We start from the raw sequence: 23661 nt of genomic DNA, 5'->3' as shown, positions 1-23661 counted from the left end.
CCTCTGGGATGACAATGGTTTTATCAAGAACTTCAGCACCTTTAGTGCGCCGTGTTTAATAGGGCAGGAAAATAAACACTGCTTTCGGAAATTTTATTATTCTTTCCCTCAGATCAAAAGTTTAAACTTAAAAAAAGTAGCAGTCAAAACAGTACATTTTAGTTATTTTCAGAATTCACTTAGGTGGAACTTCCACACTGGATGTCACCTGACAAACAGGTTTTACCAAAGTCTTTCTGGCCTTGATTTATTTCTTGATTTAATGCTTAGCATGGAGAGTTTATAAAAACTCCCAAAGGTGATAGAAACTACTTCTTACGGACAGCACTGTATTTGAGTCAATGTGTCGTGTGAAGAAAAGAGCTCAGGGCAGAGTGGGGGCTGAGGTTCTGCATCCCTGCTCTGAACAGAGACCAAGAACCTAAAACACGACTCTGGATACGATCACAGACTCATGTGCCTCCAAAATGTTGTTGACCCTGGGCCCTCTCCTGCCCTTCATGGCACAGACAAGCACTTTCAAGCACAGGTTCTGTCGCTGCCCTTTGCACACTGTTGTTTTGGGGGAGAAATTGGCTCCCCCAGCCAAGCACTTTGCCTGCAATGTTTCCATCCCACCCCTCTGCTCCCTGATGAAGGTCTAGGTGTTCTTCAAGGCCCAGCTCAGATGTCACCTCCTTTGTGAAGCTTCCCCTCCTCTTGTGCTCCTCATGCACCTCTGGAGAGGGTAAGAGGCTTCTTTGTGGTCCACTGCCACCTGGCTCTGATCTCTACCATGACATAAATCTTGGTGTCCTCCACGGGGAAGCAGCCAAGTATGGTGGCTATGAGCTCAGGCTTTGGACCTGAACACACTGAGGCTCGAACCTTGTTTCCACCAGTTACATGTTGACAGGACTTTGACATGTTCACCTCACTGAGTCTCCGTATCCGGATTTGAAAACCCAGCATAATTATACTACCTGGTTCATAGGATTAAGTGAGAATTAAATGAGATGAGCACAACTCAGTCAGCAGAGGGTGTGACATGTGGCAAGTTCTCCCTAAAAGTGGGTTAGCACCGTCACTAATTACTAACATAAGTCTTCTATGTGTCTTTTTTCTCACTGGCCTGTGAGAGTCATCAGTGAATCCTTAATAGTGTCTAGCTTAGTGCTGGCACACAGTAGGTTCTCAATGCTTGAAAATAAATGTATGTGATTGCTCTCAGTGTCAATCAGATGACAGATGTCATTTGCAAAGGATTATGTTTCATAAAGAGCTTATACTACTTTAGAGACAAGACCACTCTTTTTTCATGCCCTTGTTTGCCCTGCAATGGCCCGGCCTCTGCCTGTTGTTCAAGTGTAATTATTAAAAGCATCTTATCTTACTCTCAAAAGCATTCTGGTTTGGACAATACATTTTGTGATCATCTTAGTTTTTAGAGGAGTCTCGTCAGCTTTATTCCCAGAAATTACATTCCTCACCCTGCAAGGCAATACCGCCTTTGGCATTATGGGGGGGCATCCATCAGCTGCTGCATGGAGTTGAAGTCTTTCAGGCGCAGAACATGTTCAATTAACCAATGAGCAAAAATTAAGTGGGCAAATATTGGGTCATCCTTTATTCTTTTATTTTCTTGACATAAAATAGGGGAGAATACTGGATATGAGTCTAAGAGGATAGAAAAATTAAACCAAGAAACTTTCTGCCATTTAGAATGATAGGTGTCCCCTTCTTCTAATAGGGACACTCATCTAGCCCTTAGCAAAATGATATACCAGGTGTTTTCTTCATTAACTCTCAGGCTCCTTTTCTTAACTTTTTTTTTACTCTCCTGGTATTGTCCCCCTATCCCTTCCCAGGCACCCTCTTTTCTTGTGCCCCTACCCCCTGCCCTGGTAACCCAGGGCTCTTGGGGTAAATCTTCAAATATCCCACCAGTGCTTTTCTTTCCAACTCTTGGTCCAAATTGTGGACTAGAAGGTGTCAATCCCTACTAAGGGAATTGCAGGCACCAGAAAACCCACTGGGAAGGCAATCTGGGGGCGAGGAGAGTGTCTCAGAACATGTCTGGAGGCAACATGTTAAGCGGATGAAAGCCTGGGTTTTGGAGTCAGGCCGAGCTGGGTCTGAATCTGACTCCTTGCTATTGGCAGTGTGGCTTGGGGTGTTCATTCGGATGAAAGGGATGACAAGACCCGACTCTAAGCTGCTTTAAAAATTAAATGTGACCGTTTTGGTAAAAAGCCTAATAATGCGCCCAGGTCACAGTCGAGCACAAAGGTTACGAGTTGGAGCTTGGAGGTAGACAGAGGGCCTAACCTTTGCTCAAAGGAAAGGACTTGACTCTTGGGCTTTTGGGCAACAGAGATGACAATGCTCCTCTCAGGACTGATTAAGGCTTAAATGCACGTAAGAGACTTAGTTCAGTACTTGGAATATAGTAAGTCCTAAGTAAAATGTGGTTACTGCAATGCAATAGCCGCCCCCCCTTATCCGTGGCCTTGCTTTAAGCAGTTTCAGTTATCTGGGGTCAAACACAGCCTGGAAATATTAAATGGAAAATTCCAGAAATAAACAATTCACAAGTTTTAAATTGTGTGTCGTTCTGAGTAGCGTGATGAAATCTCAAACCATCTCACCCGGTCCCGACTGGGTCGTGAATCATCCCTTTGTCCAGAGTATCCACACTGGACATACACACATAAGGTAACTTCTACTACAGTATAGTGTCATAATTATTCTATTTTATTATTGGGTGTTGTTAATCTCTTACTGTGCTTAATTTATAAATTAAACTTTATCACAGGTTATGTATATATGGGAAAAAAACAGTAATATAGAGAGAGGTTTGGGTACTCTCTATGGTTTCAGTCATCCAGTGGGGGCCTTGGGACATAACCCTCATAGATAACAGTTATAATTAGGTGGTTCTACTATGCTATGGGCTCAATGAATGAGAGACATTATTTCTGCTGTCATTATTATTATTGCAATATTGGTATTCGGATTTCATTTGGGAGATGGAAATCCTCTTTGTTTAAACATTAGGTAGAACCCTGAATCTAATCAATCATTTCATATATTTATTATGTAGAGGAAACTTAGTCCATGTTTGAGAGATCCATTATATTTTTCCAGGGGGGAAGCTAAGGAAATATGAAACTATAGAAAAATCAGCCCAGCTGGTGTGGCTCAGTGGTTGAGTATCCACCTATGAACCAAGAGATCCCAGTTCGATTCCCAGTCAGGGCACATGCCCGGGTTGCGGGCTCGATCCCCAGTTGGGGCCATGCAGGAGGTAGTGGATCAATGACTCTCATCATTGATGTTTTTGTCTCTCTCTCCCTCCCCCTTCCTCTCTCTAAAATCAATAAATACACATTTTAAAAAAATAAAAGAAAAATCATTTAATCTTTTCTGTCCGCAATTACAGCTTAGCAGAGGTCATGTGGGGGCAGCCACCTGATGTCACATGGTGACCGAGCCTATTTCTCAGGCCATCTCGCTGCGGAGAGCAGTCTGCAGCTCTCCAGGCAAGCCTGTTATGAAAGAGGGTTCCCGGTTAGCTGCCTCTCGTCACGTAGATGTACCCAAACTTATGCTCCGGTAGAAGAACAAACATTCGGTTATCTCCTTGTGCATACTTGGGGGGGAAGAAAAAAAGAAAATACCTGACCTTTCGCTATTCACTTTCTCCATCCTGCGTGCTGGCCAGGGCACAAGTAAATAAAGGCTGGGAACTCCAAGCCTGCTCCGGCCTTTCGAGCTCACCAACTAAAATTCCGCCAGGGGCAGACACGAAACCAGAAACAGAGAGTATTACTGCCCTACCGAGGCACATCGCCTTCCTCACATCATGTTTTTCCAAAGAACTACACCTGAGTGTGACTTGCCTGGGTTCCAGTAATCCCTTTTTATGAGGATGGTTACGATGCTTTCGGAAAAAGCCAGGAATGAGACCACTGTCTCTGGTGTGCAGCAAAACCCAGAGGCCAGGGCCTGCAGAGGGCGCAGGGCCAAGGAGACTCCTGAGCCACAGGCTGGGTATCTCAGATGCCACGGACTGGATGCATTTATTCACATGTCAAGGGGCCAGGGAAAAGGGGCACAGCTGACCTCCTTACTGTCACAGGGGCGGCGAGGGAAAGAAAACGAAGCTGCTAAGCAGATGATGTGTGAAAGCTGTAAACCGCTGAGCAGAAGCACAGCACCTCCTCCGGCACAATGTGTCCCTACCGGCCCCTCCCGAGCAAAGCCAGTGAGTCACGGTGCCACAGCCGCCCTGCTCCCACTTGACTTTGCTCCGAGGTAGGCCTCGCTCTTGAGCGCTCTGTCACTCGTTTAGTGTTTGTTTCTCCTGGTGCACTGGGAGCTGGCTGCTGAAGGACAGGGCCATACCTTCGTCTTTGTTGTTGTTTTTAATACTCACCTGGTGGTATTTTTTTCCATTGATTTTTATTTATTTTTATTTTATTTTTTTAATATATCTTTATTGATTTCAGAGAGAGGAAGGGAGAGGGAGAGAGATAGATAGAAACATCAATGATGAGAGAGTCACTGATCGGCTGCAGCCCACAACCAGGGCATGTGCCCTGACTGGGAATCGAACCCTGATCTCCTGGATCCTAGGTCGACACTCAACCGCTGAGCCACGCCCGGTTGGGCCCCATTGATTTTTAGAGAGAGTGGAGGGAAGGAGGGAAGGAGTGGGAAAGAGAGAGAGAGAAAGGGAGAGATACATGGATCAGCTGCCTCCCGCACTTGCCCCGACCAGGGCCAGAGATGGAACCTGCAACCCAGATACATGCCCTTGACCAAGAGCTGAACCAGAGCCCTGGGTGGTAGGGCCAACGCTCCAACCACTGAGCCACACCGGCCAGGGCCTTAGTCTTTTTTAATATTTCCAATGCCTGGCACACTGTAAACCCTCAATAAGTATCTGTTCAATATATATAAATGAAAATTCTGACAAAATCAAGCTAACGTTCTAAGCTGCTGGCCAACCTGTTAGCATTTTCTGTGCCTTTGTTATAGTTAAACAATTATGGATCCTTTCTTTCAGATCCACATGCTCTCAGTTACTCTTTTTTACGCACCCCCAAAACGTTTTATATGCGCCTACCCTATGCCAGCTACTGAGAGAGTTTACATAGATGGAAAAAATCTCTTTTTTCCTTCGTGAGATTATTGAGTCTCCGTAATGAACCACAGTCTATATATTCAGAAGCCGCCCTAATAAATATTTTTGGGGTTTATTTGATAGTTCTGGCTGTCATTTGAAACAGAAAATCAGTTCAACACCATAGCAGTTACTATTGACTAAACAGCTCCAAACCTCAATTGGCCAATGTGTGAGTCATATGGAGACAATCTGAATTTTACTGCCCTCAAGGAACAACAGGAATACCTAATGCGAGAATTAGGGATGCAGATGAATTTTCACAGTGCAGTGTGGCGATTAGGGAAGTATACTTTCTTGTCATTAAAGGGGCTTTCTGGTAGCCAAACTATTGTTCTGGTGTGTGGGGAGTCTAGAGACTCCCCGGGCCCCTCTGCCTTTGATCTTTGTGAGTTTCTGAAGTTTGTGGGATTTTGCATGCTACACTGATAATCTGGGAAAATGTACAATCACTATAAAAGGAAATTTTTCTATTAGTCCAAGAATAGTCGTTTATAGCAAAACCACCTGACAGAAGCAGGCGGGTGCACGTCGCCCTTCTGAAGATCGGAGGTATTTTTACAACTGAGGGTTATTTTCTTGCCTTTGTACAGGCCCATATGGAGCCTGTTCAGACATCAGTCATCAGCAGTGCTGTCTCATTCAACCCCAGCAAGAGAGTTCACGATTTTTGCTCCAAATTTGGACGGAAAGAACTTTTTTATTAGGAGTTAGTTGTTTTATCTTCCACAGTTCATTTGCTCAAGGTCAATGGCACGTCAACTCAACGGGAGTGGGATGGCAAACCTTGATGAAACAGGCATGGGCTGTGTATGGCTCTTCTGCCCTGGTCGCTCCCTGCTGGGTCTCTGTCCTGGTCCCTGCTGCTTTCTCCCCTGGAGTCAAACGTCTGCTTGCCTCTGCAAGGGACAAACTTCCCTCATGACAACAGTCCATCTGTTGCTGACCCTCACTGCTACAGGGGAGCACCATGGATAAGGGCTGCTCTGCCTCATTGATTGATTGATTCATTCATTCATTCATTCGAGAGTAAGTGAAGGAAGTGCCTGCCTTTTATTGGGGAGTCTGTCCCAGATGGATGTCTGGTTGTGTGCATGTCTGGTTCCAGAAATAAAAGGTGAGTGTAGGCAGAGGAGCACAGGGCCAACATGACCTGGCTAGAGACCAGCAGGGTGTTCTCCCCCAGAAGGGGAAAGTTCTGCATGGACTCTGACACAAACTCCCTTCTTTCCCTGAATCCTGTCCAGACAATGCATTTGTTGGTGAAAGTAACTCTGAGCATGACCCAATAAACCGGTCCAACTGGGGCATTTGGACTAGTGAAGGCACTAGTGTTGGAGATGGGCAAAAGCCTGAATGTATACACATATCACAAAGAAGATCCTCCCTTGGTCCAAACAGAGGGAAGGGAAAGTCATTGCTATTACTTCCATAAGACAAAACGCGCCACAGCAGTTGGGAACCTGAGAAGCAGCATCAATCAAAGGCTATTTTTCTATTCCTCCTACTTTATTCCACTTTCCATCCATTCGTCACTTGAGCCAAAGGCATCGCTAGACTTCTGTAATGTCTGAGACCATTCCGATGGGCCTCAGCCTTGGGGAGTTCAAACTCTGGAGCTGGAATACTTAGTAGTGCAGAGAGCAGGAGAAAAACGCATTCAAATTAAACTCAGCTGCATTTATACAAAATCCCTCTACTGTCTGTCCCCCAAGCAAAATGACTTCTCCCCAACTTTGGCACGTAGCCTGTAGGCCGTACCTTGGACCTTTGTGAAATCTGGATTACAACACTTCAGGTACTGTTGACTCAGCCTACTGGTGGGGGGTCACTGGGGAGCATGGTGTAGGAGGGAGGGGACAGGACAGGGAACTGGGAAGCCTTCCTCCTAAGTCTGGTTCCCCAACTAGTTCGCAGTCTCTAAAACCCCATGAGTTAGAAGGCATTAAATATATAACAGGTGTCAGAGGGTGTAGAAAACAGGAAGGAAATCATGAGTAGCACACTGTGCGATTTGCCCAGGTCTTACTGGAGCATTGAGGGTTCTCCACTGGAAGTAACATCTCACTCCTCCAACAACAGTGGCACCTCGTCTGTTTACCTCTTTACCGATTCTACAAGCTTCTATCTTGTTGGCCCGCATGTCTTGTCTTCCCCAGTAGCTATAAGGTCCTTGCAGATACAGTCCATGTTTTGATATTTTGCCATTTTCTAGCTCTAGCCCCATAAATATTTGTCAAGTGAATCAACGGTTCTGTTAAGAGTGTTTAGCTTCTCTTCCAAATAATTATTATTTTCATATAACAGATAAAGTCACCATCCAAACCCTTTCATTTATTTAACTCAGCTCACAAAATCGGATGTGAACTCCCAATTCCAAACTATTCACAATAATGAGCTGTTCTTTTATCAAACATTCTGAAGACCTTTGCTTTTTTTGCCCAATTCACTCATATCAAAAGCCTGCAGAAAATTAGTAATAGTGGTTTTTTTGTGCCTGGGTTAAAAGCATTATGTCACGTCATTCTTAAAACAGTAGTATAGGGTTTTAGATGAGGGTTCTTTATGCTAAGTAAGAGCCCCAACAGATAGGAGTGGAGCCAGGTTTATCCTACTCCAAAGTCCATGCTCGAAAATTAGTGCACCCCCCTCTGTGTTTTAGTATTTATCCAACACAATCCAGCTGGGTTTGTATCTCTGTGAGTCTCTAATACGAAACCTAAATCAATGTGAGGCAACAGAGCCAGAATTACTGAAGGAAAAGGCAGTGTTTTAGGACTTTGTGGTAGCAAAAAGGTACTGAATTTTATTCGGAGTTCTTAAGCCCTTGATTTAATGCTTGCTTAGCAACCTAATGGCTCTGTGAAGTTAGGAAATTTACTGAAACTCAGTGAGCATCAGCTCTTTGTTGGTAAAATGTGGACAACGGCACTTACTTGAAGAAGTTGTTATGAAAACTCATTGACATATTGGATGTTCAAAGATCTAGAAGGCCTAGGAAGTGCACAAGAAGTCCTTCCTTGCCCCTTCCCAGCTCTCCCTTCCAGCACAAGCAATGCCTTCCAGAACAGGTTCTGCAGCCGAAGGAGAATGAAGGGCACACTTGCAGGGACCCTGGGCTCCTCCTCAGCTAAATACAATACTTGACCCCAATACAATACTTGACCTCCCTAGAAACATCCAGAGCCCGCCAACGTCCCAGCATCCTGAAAGCATTTGCTGTCAACCCTTCCACTGAGCTGAATACAGGAGAGTTTGCTCATTTGACCGCTAACAGGGTTCTTCCTGAGGCTTACATCTTACATTCAGTGGCCCAGAATTTAACAGCGTGACATAGGACTGATGTTGTCCCTGAGCCCATCCTGAGACGACACTAGCACAGAGTAACAGAAGAAGTATCTTTTCTTGTCTTCTTCATTTATCTTAAAAAAGGGGCCGCTGGTTCTGCAACAGTAATGACTCCACAGGGGCATTCGTTCATTGACTCATTGACTCGCCAACCATTAAGCGTCTTGTACCAGAAGCATAAAGATGAAAATAATCGTGGTCCCTTGACCATGTCACAGTACAGCACAGGGGGGAAAAACATGAAAAGAGAATCCCAATCAGCATGAAGCAAGTAAGTGCTGACGTTTGAGGCCATCCTAGTTACAAACGCAAAGATCTGCAGCATGAACTATGTCCCTAAGAACTCTTCCCTCCTTAACAAAGCTGGTGGCTCAAACCCTCACATAGTCAAGTTGAGGAACGAGCTGGACTGGTCCTCATCCCTTTGTCTTGACCGTGCAAAGCCCCAGTGTTAAGGGGTAGCATCAGGGCCCAGCTCCGGGTCTGATACTTGACTCCCCTCAATTGAATTCCATCCAGCACCCACCTCCACCAGCACGAGCTCCCTGGGCTCACGGGTGGGCAATTCTACCTGCGGTAACTTCAGGGATAGAAAGATCACCATCTAATAAGCCAAATTTACCACCCTATAGAGTAGTGTGTGTTTTTTTAACTTTGCCCCGCAGGGGCCCCTTTGGGTCTGAGGAGGCCTAAGATCTCATTCTCAAAAAAAATGTTTCTAAATTCAGAAATAGAAACATTACATAGGAAACTATATGTACATATTACACACAAATGTGTGTATATCCATATACAGCGTGTCCCAAGAAAATGTATACACATTTTTCTGATAGCTCAGTTGATGTTTCTTTCTTTTCAGATTTAACCCGTTGGAATTAATAATTATTCAAAATGTGTAAACATTTTTGAGACACCCCATATTTAAAAACAAAAGTGGAATATAGATTTATATGGTCTTCTTTATAACTAACTAAAATGAGCTCTAGAAGCAGGTATAATAACTGCCATAATCTTGAAGTAGTGATCCATGTAAGTGATATTTGGAGACATCTGTATCGGCTGTAACATATGAAAATAGCTCTGATTTCCATTGGTGACAAAGCCACAGTTCTGCTAATACCACAGTGGTTAGTTGCTCACATTCATAACCAAAGGGAATGTGAAATTTCAGTTACAAAGTCGTCAAAGTAAAGATGCAATTTTTACCATCTAAATTGACAGATTCCCTTGAATTCTCATAGACTCCCCCAAAGTAAAAAAACAAACATCTCCCGTTATAAAGGTTTTTTTAAAATCTGCCTTTTGCAAGCACAAAGAGCAGTGATTTTCAACCCTTTTCATCTCATGGCACACATAAACTAATCACTAAAATTCTGCCGCACACCAAAAAATTTATTTTTTGCCGATCTGACAAGAAAAATAGATAAAATGTTGATGCTTTCACACCAGATGGCTATTGTTGTGTTGGCTGTTGTCATTTTTTTAATTTGACAACCTAATGGAAGAGAGGTCAGTGCATGTTTTAAAAATTCTTGTGGCACACAGGTTGAAAATCGCTGACATAGAGCAAATGAGTCTTCTTCAGCTCTCCTGCTTCTCCTAAATTAAGTCTTCCAACCCCCAAAATGGCACTGAATCTTCAGTAACCTCATCGCTTTTCTCTGCATGAGCTGGCGTTTGCTAACTGCCAAATTAAAGCACTGAGCCCAGAGAGCTAGCGAGCATTCAAGTATATTATAACCAGCCCATGTAACCCCAGAGGAACGAAGGACAGACTGGAACACCTTGACATCCTGTAATAATAGTTTTCTTTCACTTGGGAAAAAAACAACCTGTCAAAATGGTTCACTGAGTATTTTAAAGTCAAGGAAGTACCTCGTTTTTAAAAATAGAATTCATTTGGTGTTTTTTTTTCATTGACAGTTCAGTTTTCTTATAGAAGTGATCGTTTTAAACAGGGATGTGTAACTCAAGGGATCAGTAACACAGGCTAAAAGGAAAACATTTTTCCAGGACAAGTGACTGAGTTTCTCATCTGTTTAACTTAGGCAAGATATGCACCTTTCACAGGTAAGCACGGGCTCTGATCCTGGCTCGAAATTAGCTACATCTGACTGAGATGCAGTTGGTTCTCCATAGCAGTACAATTAATTAAGCACCAATTCTGTACTTGGAGTTTTTTTATAAGTGAAAAAGAAATACAGTCTCTCCCCCAAAAAACTAAAACTTAGTGAACCATATAAACAATTTACAAAAATAATTACACAAAGAAGACTAAAACCATGCTGTGCTGGATGGGGGGGGAAATACCTGGAATGATGTAAAGAAAGGGTTTGTGCTATTATTATGACTTATATTGTCAAAAGGTTCTGTCAAAAGGCAAAAATAATATCACAGATTTTTAGAGCATCCTCTGTTGTAATACTCAGCAAACACCAGTATATTACTAGGTTATTCTTGGTCTTTCCCACAAGCTTTGAGCTCGTCACTATTATATCCTATAACCTTGCCCAGGCCTTGCGCTCATTCACACATATTTATGAATGAGTGACTGAAGGCACAGCATACTATGGGAAATGTGGAGGGAGGGTTTGAAACCTAGTTCTGCAACTTGCTTGGCGGTGTGACGTTTTGAAAGCTCTTAATCTCGCCCAGCCTTTGGTATCTCTAAAATGGGAATAATAATAATAATATTAGGATTTTGGTAAAATTGGATACCACCTATAAGGTCTTTAGCAAATCGTCAACCCAGATCTGAGAGCTTCTTAGGTCAGTAAGTTTTCATAATAACCAGACAACGCTCTTCTAGGTCAAAAAAGTCTCCTTCCTCTGATGTTTATGTTCTCTGAGTTTGCAGAAGTGAGATATCTTAAGTATTTTTTCAGATTATTTGACAATTTGAAGTCGTGGATATGTATGCCTGAAGCTACGCATTTCTGCATTGCTCCAAATATTTCATAAGGAACAGTGAAGGGGGAGATGTCTTGCAGGCTAGAGATGTGGCCCCAGGATAAGAGCACAGCCTTGGCAGGAGCGTGAAATCCACACAGGTCTCTTCCCTCTCAAGGAGCAGGCCTGGGGCGAATAGCTTTCTTCTGTTTATACTCTACCAAGTGAGATATTCCTATGGATGTGGACCTAAACCAAGCAATAATCAACCAAGATTATGTTCATAGCTGTAATTTCAATCATTTAGGGACAAGTCGGTGCTATAGAAAGATGTTTGTTGTTTTTATTTTTGTACGTGTGAGTAAATGGCTTATATAAGAAATAAAAGCAGCTATGTATGTGAAAATATAATATAAAGAACCATACTAGTAATAATAACCATGCTATATTATTATTGTTGTTACTGCTGCTGTTCTTATATTATACCAAGAAGCTGAATAAATACATGCTTGTATAAATCAATTGCTATCAAATGTTATGGTTATAACCAATTCTCTCAAACAGTGAGACTTGCAGAGGAAAACTCCCAAGTTGTGGCAAAGATTAAATTAGATAATATACTTATACGCATGTGTCTAGTATAATCTGGCCCATGTTAAAGATTCAACAGATACTAAATGAGTCTTACTATTTAAAATAATTAATAAGGGAAAATGAAAGGTTGTTTGAAAATGTGATGAAATTTAGATTCCTAGCAAAAGCACAGGGCAGGGAATCTCATTATAGAGCTGCGTGACTTTTATTAACTATGAGGATAATATCACACATCTATCAACTTTCCACAAACGCTGCTACTATAATTAGAAAATGTAATGCATTATCCAGGGTTCGTGATATAATTGCACCAAAGCAGAGCAAAGTGGCTAGTTTCCATACATGATAAGATTAGCTTCCTCCCAGCCTTCGAAGTCGCAGTTGTAGGGCCAGGTTGAATAATATTTTTAATGTGGACAATGTTTGTACTAGACAAAGTCAACTTCACATTTCTCATGAGCTAGTCGACTGTTCCCCTGCTCGGTGCCTTCTCTTTTTTTTATTTCTCTCTTTCACTGTCTAAATAAATTATAGGAGACAATAATTTTAGCTCAAAACAGCTACTAATCCACAACATGAAAGTCAGGCTTGGGAGTATTTGTGTTCTTGGAGTCATGTCATTCAAAAACTCTCCTTCAAGAGAATTTTTCCATAGATCATATATTTCCTTTGTTTCTAATTCCCTTGCATTGATAATTCAGAAGTGTTTTCTGAGTGTAACATACCCTCAAGTGTGTCTCCTTATGAGGGTTATTGCATCTGCCAGCACACTATGATCTGGCTTTTCCTGCCTTGCCTCTCAACAGGTTAAGGCTTTCAAAGAGAACTCCCCGACAGCCATGAGATCTCTTTATTGGAAAGTAATCTAGAAAAGGGAGATGGAACCTAGAGTTAATCTGACTGATAGGATCTGGGAAGGACTACATTAAAAACTGAAAAACAGCCCTGGCTGGTGTGGATGAGTGGGTAGATATTCTGGCCCTTGGATCAGAGGGTCTCAGGTTCAATTCCTGGTCAAAAAGGGTCTCAGGTTCGATTCCTGGTCAAGGGCACGTACCTGGGTTGCAGGTTCAATCCCTGGCCCTGGTGCGGGCATGTGCGGGAAGCAACCAATCCATGTGTCTCTCTCACATTGATGTTTCTCTCTCTCTCTCCCCCTCCCTCCCTTCCACTCTTTTTAAAAGAATCAATGGGGAAAAATATCCTCAAGTGAGGATTCACACACACACGCACACAAAAAAAAGTAAATTGAAAAACAGCAGTGGAGATTCTTGGTCTTAGGCTTTGGGTCATAAATCTTACCATCCCCAGCTCAGCCTCTAGGATTTATTTCCCCCTCTCTTCCCAGCTACCACCCTCCTACCACAGCATTGCGTCTGGCTGCAGAGTGACCCAGGAGGACCATTCCCCTTGTACCCAAGCTCTCCCCCCACCAGGCGCTACGTCGTGCCAGACAGTAAACCAAGGGCAGCAGGGGCTAATCGGCTGAGAATGGAGCGGACTCACCACGGCCTCCCTTTTCTCCCAGACACCAAGAAATCTTTCCTTTGTCCTTGAAGAAACTGTTGGCTTAGATTCAAGGACACCACATTTCCTAGCAGAACACAGTGGCCCCAGAGAGAAGTGTCGATCAGTGTCCAAGGCCCCATTCACGCTCACAAGCTCCTGAGGCCTTGCTGGGCAGCCCTGGTCCTTCCAGGAGCCACAGCTCCCGAAGCCTCAGAATCAGTCTTCCTTGACACGGCTGTCATGACTCCCCTTCCCCAGTGTGCCCGTCCCCAGACCAATGTCCCTTCTGTCTTCTCCTCTCTTAGCTTTTACACCCAGGGTGCTTCTGCTCTGGGCCTCTCAGACGTTGTTTTCAAAGCCCCTCTCTGAGCTTTCTCCGAGGGCCCTCAGGCTTGGGAGCAAGTTGTGCAGCATTTGAATCAAAGGTGCCAAAGAGACAGGGTGTCCTGATGGTAAAATCGCCAGCCTAGCTAAGTCAGGATAAATCATGCAGAAATGACGGCTGCCAGTCACAGGGAGCCCACTTCAAGAGTGATTTCCTCCCTTCTATGCACATTTATAGTATGACTTTAGAATATGACTGATCTGTGAAGGTAACAACAGTGCAAGGAAATACCTCAGTAGCCATAAGTTTGAAAAAGGCTGGACTAGGTTTATTATAGACTAAACTTGACCTTCTTTGAACTTCTGGGAAGTGGATGTATAATAATTCTTATTGTTTAGCACGTGTGTTAGAATCTGGATCCCACTGAGAGAAGCGATTCCAGCTCTTCTGCTAGGATTCTGGAGGCACGCTGATTGTCAGTGTCCAGAATGTATCCTCGGGGCCCTGACCTTACATTTGAGACATGCTGAAAATCAAAACTAGGTCTATGGATAAAGCAGCTCATAACATTTCCCCTGGAGAACCAACTCAAGAAATTCCATTCTTTCTTTTCCTCTTTTCTCCAAATTCTGCTTCCCTTTCTCCCACCCAATTCCTCACAGAGTAAAGACAGAGACTGCTGGAGGAGCCCTGGCCGGGTAGCTCAGCGGGTTACAGCATTGTCCCAATACACATGCATAAATAAGTGGAACACCGAATCGATGTTTCCCTCTTCCACCCTCCCCACTTCCTCTCTCTCTCAAATAAATAAATAAAAATAAAAAACAAAGGCTGCTTCAAAGAGTGAAGCTAATTAAAAGAAAGGGAAATTTTCTCTGTTAAGTATGCTGAAGTCATTTTGTCAGGCAATACCACACCTGGAGGTAAAAATAAACACAAACCTTTCAGAACGGTGTATCCCTTCATGAGACTCCAGACTCTTCTCCCAAAGGGAGTAAGGCGTATAAAGTTAGGGAGATTATTTTTTTAGCCATTTGGAGACTGGAGTCTCCCCCTGGTCGAGAGGAGGCATCCCTTTTCAGAGTCTGCATACTGCCCTCTACTGGACTGTATGTACATAAAACGAATTTATTTTCACATCACATCTACATGAGATGCACATGTATGCAGGGGAATTTGTTTAAAATATTCAGAAAATCTCACTGACACTTTCTACTTGGAGCTTATTTGAGGAAATAAACTCTTACTCCTTTGGCTCCTGGATTTCTGTTTAAGGATGCCAATCTTTACACCACCTCTCTGCATACTCTGGTCCTTTTGCTCTGTCACTGTGCTCTCACTCTCACATGGTTCTGGGGCTCTGCTCTGCAAAGCAGCGTGCTCCACCCCCGCTGGGCCCTGTGGCTGAGCTGGCCAAGCAAAGACGTCCTCCCAACTAGAGGCGGTGGCAATAGGAAATATCTGCATTTAGATCCATGATTTCAGGACCATATTTTAGCCTGACTGTGCTCAAAATTAATGCTACACATTATAGGTCAACATGTTTAGTTGATAGAAAAAGGAAACAGAACATGCCCTGGACGGTGTGGCTCAGTTGGTTGGGCATCACCCTGTGCACTGAAAGGTTGCCCAGTTTGATTCCCAGTCAGGGAACATGCCTGGGTTTCGGGATCAATCCCCAGTGGGCGGCGTGCAGGAGGCAGCCAACTGATGTTTTGCTCTCACATCCATGTTTCTCTCTCTCTCCCTCTCCCTTCCTTTCTCTCTAAAAATAAGTAAAAGAAAAAAAAAATCTTTAAAAAAAAGAACACTGTGGTAAAAAGAGAAATAGCTAAGCAAACAAGTAGACAGCACCAGAGGCCTAAATAATTGCATACTTTCCCCTTCAAAACGATATGTCTCATTTGTTGGTACTTTGTGTGACTTGTTTCAAGCCCAATACTCGGCACATTTCCCCAGTTGAAATCATTTTTTTTTTTTTAACTTTTCTCCTAAATACTTCAAGGTCCCTGACACTGAGGAAACGCCTGCCACCTGGCGTGCTGGCTGTAGCCACACCTGAGCACAGACGGGGCCTGTCTAATCTGCGTGTGCCAGTGCCTCTCAGTGTTTGTCCTTGACCCAGGCCGGCCAGTCCCCTCCATATCAATAAGAACCTGGCGCCCAGACTCTGAGTCTAATTCCATTCCTCTGCTTAGAAGAGGGCTATGGAAGAGGCGTTTACTTTAAAGAGATTTAAAGGCATGTCGCTTGTTCAAACTTTACCAAACACAACTTGAGAGTGTCTAAAGCCCTGGCTGACTCTACTAAGATCCACAGGGAAGGAACTTTTGATTTCGTCTCTCAGTGAGAAACAACAGCACAAAAACAATGAGTAATCAAAGCACTGTTTCTATTTACCTTTAAAAATCCACCAGTGTCTCTCAGTCCATACAAAGTCTATGTATTCAGTCTCTTGTTCACTCAGCTGCTACCAAAATGCCCAACATGGCTTAAGAGTTTGAATGGTAAGAGGGAAAGGGGTCTCCATTTAGTTCAGATATTGTATCTCTAGAAAACTGACAAATGTTTACAGTGATACAAAGCTACCCTTTTAACTACGAATAGAATTTAGTTGGGTCAATTCATTTGTATTTACTTGAATAGGTAAATTCTTTACAATCAAGTTCCCTGTGATGTAGAAAGAGAGAAATATTCACCTATAAAATAAAAATTCCCTCTCCTAAATATAATATTTACTTGCCTTATCTAGCCTCTGACATGCATTCAAAAACACCTTGTTAAGTCATTCAAATCTGGGAATGGGCAAAAATATAGACAGTTTGCATGACTCCAAGCGTGAATTTCCCTTAATGACAAAAGAACATGTTCATCCCATGAGAAACAGGGCGATGTAAATTCTCCTCTTGTGATATGTTCGTACAAATACCTTTCTTACAACTTTATCTTCCGTGGGGAAGCACATGTCTTGGGATAGGCCGTGCCCTGTAGACCAGGCATGACTGAATACGGGACTGGTTGTGAGCGATCAGTGGGTGGTTTGGAAGTGATCTACTAAGAATCCACTGACAGGAGTGCTGTTTAGACTTAAAATAACATATTCCATTGCTCCTGCACCTGCTGCGTGTCATGCTCTCGTTGAACCGGACTCCCAATCTGTGTATGTTCTTCCCTGCGGGAAAAGCTCTTTTTATAGAAATTGGGAGCAGTTACACACCAATATCCGAGGATCGCCCAAAGCAACACTGATCTTGTCATTGAGCCTCCATTCGGTCCCCTCGGGCTTGTGCAAGGGAAAGACTGAACTCATTTAGCAACACTAATTTAATCACAAGTAATCAATGGGGGGGGGGGGATGTTATATAACCGTCTTCAAAAATCAAAATCAAACATGACAAAACCTCGGGAAATTGATTTTTTAAAAAAATAAAACGCGTGTCTCAAAATAAACGGCATAAAGAAAGAGATGGACAGAAGTCTACCAATTTTAAGATCCAGTAAAAATCAAACCAAAAAATTGACACCGCCTTGCAGGAATATTTATGACAGGTTCCGATTCATGACTTTTCCATGTAGTAAATACCCGAGGTCCTGCAACACACCCGGCCTGTGGGTGCAGAATTACAACTGCATTTTCCACTCCTAAGGCATCTATAAAAATAAACCAGGTACACAGCAAGAGTGCCCCTCTCCCTCCTCTCCTGTTCTTCAGCCGTCGCATAGTGACACAGTGACATTTCACTCATGAGCCTGTCCCCTCGGCATGTGCCATGCGGCGTCCCCCGCGGGTCCCATTCCTAGAAGGAGGCCCTTCCCGGGAAGGTAGGTGGGAAACGTTCAAAGCCGCTTTCTAGCAGCCACATGGTGTTCGCTGGACTTGCTCTAGGTCATAACTCTAAAGGAGGTCACCAAGAGGTATAAATGGATAGCCTGACAACGTGCAGGTATTGAGGTTATTTTTTAAATTTTTTTTTTTTTATAAAAAGAGCGCACGGTCAAGTTTGAAGGTCCTTGCGTTATACCCACGGATAATCCAATCGGTGAATAAAAACCTCGTGGCCCCCCAAACGCAAGCCAACAGCTTTACAGAGGGTGATGACTCCGGCGACACACGCGCTCAGCGCTGCCTGTCTACCCGGACCCGCGACGGAACCGTGACAATTCCTCGCAAGTGTCCTGCGAGGGCAGGAATCAGAGCCCGCGCCCGCGTCGCACCCGCCGCGGCGACCCCCGTACCTGCAGCGACGCGACGGCAGCCTCCTCCTCGGGTCCCCTCCGTGCCTCTGTCGCTGCCCGCGGCTGGTCTGCGCGCCCTGGGCGCGGCGGCGGCGGCGGGACCCGGCGGGAGCCGGCGGGAGCGCAGAGGCGCCGCGCGCCGCGGAGACAGCAGCCCGGCGGCCGGCGGCAGCGCCTGCAGATGCCCGAGCCCGAGCCGCGCGGCCCCCGCTCTGCCGCCCGCGCCGCGCGCCGCCCGGTTACCGCCGCCCCGCCGGGGCCTCCGATTGGCTCCGCGCGCCGAGCGAATCGCACCGGCCGCCCCCGCCCCGCCCCGCCCCCGCCCGCGCGGACCCGCAAACCCGCAGCCGCGCGCGCGCTGCGGCCCGGGGCAGGGTTCCCCTGCTCCTGCTCGCAGCCTGTGGCTTTACAGCCTGGCGGGCAGCTGCAACATTGTATTTCTTTTTTCTTTCCAGCAGCCTTCAGATCCAAAACTGCTTGTTTAGGCAGAGAAATCCTCCATCCCCCTCAACCCGCAAAACCCGCTCCGTCGCCCCAGATCTCCCTCCTTCTGTGGATGGGTTTGCAATGCGAAAAATGCGCAAAGCATGTGTGTGATGCGCCTGCATTCTCTCCCCTCTCCCCCCCTTTCCTCCCTCCCTCCCCCCCTATTGTTTTCAATAACTGAGGCCAGTGACATGAAAAGCAAGCTGAGCCTTATAAGCCAAGTGAGGGCTCAGCTAATAAAAACCTGCACGAATTCGGTGGGAAACGCTCCTTGCCTGAGTTTGGTTTCTGTTCCAAACAGCGCTCCGGGCATCGTTGCCCCTGTTTTTGCGCATTGACTGCCCGGGTCTCTAATGCGCGTCAGACTCCGGAGCGCCCAGGGAACGTGGAGCAGTGAGGCCGGGCCAGGCCCCGCGTGGGACGGGCGCGTGGGCGCGTGGGCTCGGTGTGGTGCATCCCAAGGCTCCCGTGACGCCTGCGCGCTTCCCCTGCCCATTAATTTTTGGTCTTCTCTCCACCGAGAGTGGAGCCTCAAGGCTGAGACTCTCTTGGTCTGATTCCTTGGCCAGAGAAGACCGATAAAGTTTCCTGGATTAAAAAATGTAATCTGTGTATGTCAGGAGAGAGAAACCTCTGGCCCCCCAGCAGGGAAAGAGCCCCAGGAAAATCTTCCATCCTACAGACTGTCTGGGAAAATTAGGAATAGCTTCGCCCTGTGTTATCAAACCAGGTCCTTCAAGTCTGCCCCTGAATCCTTTTCACCGGTGCCTATGGACATTCTAATGACAGTTATTCTTGATAAGAAGCCATGGCCTCTAAAAACCACTGAGCTCTATTTTGATTTTTGACTTGGAAAAAAAAAATGTTTCCCAGTATTATGCCTTTGTGTGCTATTTGGTATTTGGCATCCTGGTTCCATCCCAACTCATCACACATTTTGTTGCAAAAATCACAGGGGGGAAAAAAAGGTTTTGAAATTTATTATCACCAAACAGACTACCTGCTTGCTTTTCTTACTTGGGTGCCTTCCAGGAACTCTGAAATGAAACCTGTTTTCAGAATGGGCCAACCTGAAATCAGCCGAAGTTGACAAAGAAATACAAAACAAAATCACATTGGGCTGGTGGTGTCTGCCAACCACAATCCCACATCAAATGGCATATCCTGATTATTTTAACAACTCTAATCCATTCCCTTTCTTTAGGTGGGCAGTTAAAAAAAAATAGCACGGTCGTAAATCCTTGAAGGTGGAGAGTGCATTTCCTCTGAGGGTCTCAACAGCCTTAGAGAGAAAGGAGATTTTCCAGGTGGAGGAGCAGAGTTGGAGATCGATAAAGCGACTTGCCTGAGGTTGTGAAGGTAGATAGCAAACAGAGCTGGGAGGCTGGATGACCGTTTTCTTTATCTTTCTGAGATTACTGTACCTTTCTGTACAAACTATACAACTAAAAAAAAAAAAGCAGCTGGGTTAATAGAGCAGATTCTGATTTCTGCCTGCCTTGTGCACAGAGCTAACAGTTCATGAAACCATCTGATCATCTTGATAAACATTCATTTTACACATCACTCCAAGGCAGGTTATGATGGGTTCAGTTCAGTTGCCAATAACTTGTACTTTTGTAGAATTGCCTTTCTAGGGGGGGAAAAATAAAAGGGAGTGATGAAAACAAGCAGGTGGTTATATTTTCTGCTTGTTATTTCGGGGGCTCATTATAGATCTTTCCATCACTGGAAAGACAGTGTAAATAAAATCATGAGTAACTTAAAGCCGCAGATAAATCTTAAACTTCATTTAAGGCAATAATTCAAGCCTTCTTTCTTTCAGTTAACGAAAAGCAAAGAGGATGATTCAGGGGCCACCCCTGATACCCGATCAGTCATGTGATTAGGAGAAAATGAATCATTAGAATTTATTCTTCTACATTTATCTTTTCGGTCATTTTGCGACAGCTATAAGTTTTTTCCGGACACATGTCTCAAATGCTGCAGTTCAGCCAGCCCTTCACAACGACGTAGACAGAGGTAGTAAGAAAAACTGTGACATTGCAGCTCCCGCAGTTGTGGCCTGCCCTGCAAATCAGTGGCAGAACAAGCCTATTTTAGTCCCCACACATTCAGCCACGTCAGAACCCCCAGGCTCGTTCACTGTGGCACTTGTCACAGGAGACATTTGTAAATAGGTGTTTACCCAGAGGAGTAGATGAGACAGTGATTCTGGATATTACCGTTTGCAAGACATGAAGGAGAGAATTGGGCGGTTTGTCTTGGAGAAGAGACTTGGGGTGAAGCTAGCATCTTTCAAATAATAGCTGGGAAAGGGGAAATGTGTTTAGCATCCATGTATGTCTCAAATGTAGAGTCATGTTCTTGCTGGACTCTTTAAACAACCCTCTGAAGAAAACAGGGTAAATATTATCAGCCTAATCTGATAGATAAAGTTTGTGTCATAAGGTAACACGATCTAGTTATGGTTATGGCGCCAAAGGCTGGGAAAACTTGAATTGCAGGCCCAGGGCTACTCTGGGAAGAAGTCAAAAGAAGCAGACAAAATTTAGGATAGAGGGGGGGCTTCTCATAATTGGAGCTTTCGAAACCATCTCCTGGCAAGCTGCCGATCTCCCTGCCACTGCAGTGCTCGAAAGAAGGGCTCGCAGGCATCTAAAGAGATTATTTACGAATTGCTGAAAATGTCAGACTAGATGATCCAGGGTTTGACTTCATTATAGACCTTTAAAATCATATAAACGAATTTGTAATTTAACTGAAGAATTTTCGTATGTTTATGAAGTAGAAAAATTGTTTATGCTCTAAGTATATTTCTGGACTAAAGATGATTATAGATGGTCTTTTGACCTTATATATATCCTATGATGAATATATGTCATATGTAATAAGAAAAACCTTTTCTAAATATAGAAGAAAAAATTTTAAAGGTTATAATTCTTTTTCTACTATTCAAAGATACTAGATTTCCACAAAACTAATAATATGCTGAAGACTATCTTTTCTATACCTATTAATTTATTTTCTTTCCATCATCGGCTGGACGCCATTGTAATGCTTATAATTTTTTCTGGTTATTTCCGTATTCATTTTAGTGCCTTTCTTTTAACAATCAACTTATTGATAAACCCACACTTTGTTTAGTTCTGTTAGAGCGATAATCATTTTACTTAGATTATCGTAGCGGTTTAAATTTTAAATTATTAAAATGATTTTGATACATGGCATTTTAAAATTTCAACCTAAATATATATTCTTCCATCGGATAAAAATCTTTATCTTGTAAAAAGCCAGAAACTCTGCTTATTAATGCTGTATACTTACATCAATATCTCCAAACGATGTATCCATGATTCACGGATATATACGAATCTATACTCTTACCATCCACAAGTTTCTACTGTTAACAAGTATGGAATAGCATTTATCTCTCTTGTGTCACAGTATTTCTGCCCGAAATCCATAACAGTGATTGATAAGTTTTATAGCAAAAGATATAGCCCTTACCGTGCTGCAGAATAAACTCTTTGGGCATGAGAGTGCCATCTGTCATGTTTGTGTCATCCCAGTGGAGCCGAGAGCACAACCCACAGAGGAGCTGGGGAAATTAATAGGAAAGAGGCCCACATATTCAGCTTGAGCCCCGTATTTTCCCTTAAGACCCAGGGATCAGGTGGCCTGGGTTTTTGGATTCATTAGTTCGTGCTTATTAGATACCAGCAAGGCCTCTGCGCTGTGCTCTCAGTTCTGAGACAGGGGTGAGAAGAGATGAAGGGGCAGAATCCGAGCGAAGGGGAGACAGAGCCACCTTTGACCTACGCGTGCTTGTGACACAGGCTAGGCAGTGACTGACTACTGGCTAAAATAAAATTTAATGATGATAAATGTAGCGGAGGTAATGGCAGGGCAGTCCGTCACGGTGCCTGCCACTCCCCCGGCTCTTTCCCCAACGTGCTAAAGAAACTAGACCTGGGCAGTTCCACGGATGGGTGTGGATGCGTCACACTCACCTGCCCCCGTGGCAGCAGACATCAGACTAGACTGGGCTCAATCTGCCACCCATGAGGAGATAATGGTGGTTGGCTGTCAATTAAATCTCCTCTTTGGAGTATCTTGAACTGGGACCATCTATCTGTCTTACAGTTGGCAGTTGATAGCAACGGCGTAAGCTCAAAGAGTCAGAAAATCAGAAAGCAGGGAATATCTTAGCTTTGGTCTTGCTTAGGATGGTCACCTATGACGTTTTAATGCAAGACAAGGTCCCATTGTCCAATCTTTCTTAGCTTCCATGGGCTCTACTTAACTTTTCTCTTGTTTCTCGGTGCATTCTTACCCAAAATCTTCCAATGCTTGAGGTTAAGTTGTGTGAATTTCTCCTCCTTGGAAAGGACACTGAGTGAGGACAAGTAGAATGTGGAAAAAAATCCCATAATATGAGATAATAGAAGCATAAGTTATGGTTTGGGTATTTCTGCTTTTCTTCCTGGGTTTCAGGTTTGGTATATATACATATAATATATATATATAATAGGGTAAAATATACCTGCAGTGTAGAGTTCTAGGAGGATTACATTATAATTTGCTTTAGAGGGATTACCCAGTGCCTGGTTCAGAGAAAATGCTTAACCAGGTAAGGAATCCAAGCTCACTAGAGCAGGCTTTTAATATGCTGTGGCTACCAGGGCCTGCTGAAGTTCACTAGTCATTACTTGAGTGGGGAGGAAAGAGTCTATGCTGTTCAAGATGGATTGAGGGGTGTCCTTTCTGGGATTGCTTTCAGCATCCACAGTATAGTGTACTGATTTGATTTTTAGAAATAATCCCAAATCATTCCGAGCTATGCCTTCTGGGGAGAGACCAAGTTGGCTCTTTTCATTTTAGAACAGACTGAGGCAATGAATGTAATATGAGTCTCTTGATTTTCTGTGTCCGTTGCCTACCACTCTGCCTGGTATATTACAGGCACTCAGTATAGGTTGCTGGCACTCAGTATAGGTGAACTAACTTATTTTATAAATGAGCTTATTAAAAATTAAATGACTGATTAGTTAATTTGTTAATGGAAGGATGAGTTCCTTAAATGGATTATAAACTGTTTGGACTA

At 44.0% G+C, this 23661-nt stretch overlaps 1 protein-coding gene across 1 annotated transcript in view; it reads right to left on the bottom strand.

Moving 5' to 3' along the window:
• GREM2 (gremlin 2, DAN family BMP antagonist) overlaps positions 1-18260 on the bottom strand; it is an 84053-nt gene extending 65793 nt beyond the window's left edge. The window contains exon 1 of the mRNA XM_081124071.1: positions 18069-18260. The gene's annotated coding sequence lies outside the window, so the exon portion shown is untranslated. The remainder of the gene's footprint in view (positions 1-18068) is intronic.
• Between the last annotated feature and the right edge of the window lie 5401 nt (positions 18261-23661).

This window comes from Miniopterus schreibersii (assembly GCF_964146895.1).
Source record: "Miniopterus schreibersii genome assembly, chromosome: 21".
In the NCBI taxonomy this organism is placed as follows: domain Eukaryota; kingdom Metazoa; phylum Chordata; class Mammalia; order Chiroptera; family Miniopteridae; genus Miniopterus; species Miniopterus schreibersii.
This window is presented reverse-complemented; position numbering and strand designations above follow the sequence as displayed.